This window comes from Callorhinus ursinus, unplaced genomic scaffold (genome assembly GCF_003265705.2).
Source record: "Callorhinus ursinus isolate GAN/ISIS: 27379988/994484 unplaced genomic scaffold, GSC_fseal_2.0 scaffold99, whole genome shotgun sequence".
NCBI classification, from domain to species: domain Eukaryota; kingdom Metazoa; phylum Chordata; class Mammalia; order Carnivora; family Otariidae; genus Callorhinus; species Callorhinus ursinus.
This window is the reverse complement of record NW_027397161.1, coordinates 1,271,200-1,272,212: the sequence shown is the minus strand read 5'-3', so window position 1 is coordinate 1,272,212 and position 1,013 is coordinate 1,271,200.

The window sequence follows — 1,013 nt, the reverse complement described above, 5'->3', positions numbered from 1 at the left end:
CAGCCTTGTTGGGGTGATAACGGGCAAGGAGGGAGAGGGCACGGGAAGGCTGGCTGATGAGGGTCAGGCTGCAAAGAGAAACCGACAAGGCACACAGCAGGACTGAGGGTCGACCCAGGCCAGCGGGCCCCTGGGGGTGGGGGTGGGGGTGGGGGGCCCAGGCCACAGCCAAACGCCGAATGAGGCAGGTGGAGCCTGGGGCATCCAGGCAGGGCCACACGGGACGATGGTGATGACAGACGGGTTGGACACACAAACCACGCCCGCATAATACAGCCACACTCACACCCCACTGCTGACACACTCGACACTCACATTCTCTCTCTCTCTCACACACACACACACGCGCGCGCGCAGCCCCCTCTGATACCTAAAATGCCCCCCTCCTAGGACCCCTGCAGCCCTGCAACGGTCTTTGAGAAGCAGAAGTCTCCCTGGGAGGTCCGCAAGGTCCCCAGCGCCCCTCAAGGACCCTTGGACAGTGCCAGGGACGGACTCCAGGCAGACCCCACCGGGCCCGCGTCCCCACTCGGGAGGGACTGACCCTCCAGGCCGGGGTCCCACAGTCTCCCCCCTTCGCCGGTTGAAGACCCCCACACCCCTCTGCTCCAGGACACTTTCTGATGGGCCGCGCGACAGCCACTTCTGGTCACTTACATGAACTAAATAAAACTAAAAGCAGGCATTCGGTCCTTGGCGGCACCAGCTACACGTCAGTGGCCGCCGGCCCCGCGTGCTCGCGGACACCGCGTGGGACAGCGCGGGTGGGCACCTGCCACGGTCCTTGCAGAGAAGGGTTGGGCCTTTCCATCCCAGGCCAAGCGAGCGCGCTAACTCCCCGCGTCCCTCCAGCCGCGGCTGGGGCGGGGCGGGGCGGCCCCAGGCCCGGGGGGGCAGGGGTGCGCTCGGGGCCCTCGCGTCAGGCACGGGTGGAGGTGGAAGGCCGCGCGCCGGCAGGTGGGCCGGGCCGCGGGCGGGGCGCCGTGGGCGGGGCCGGCGGGCGCGCGGCGGGG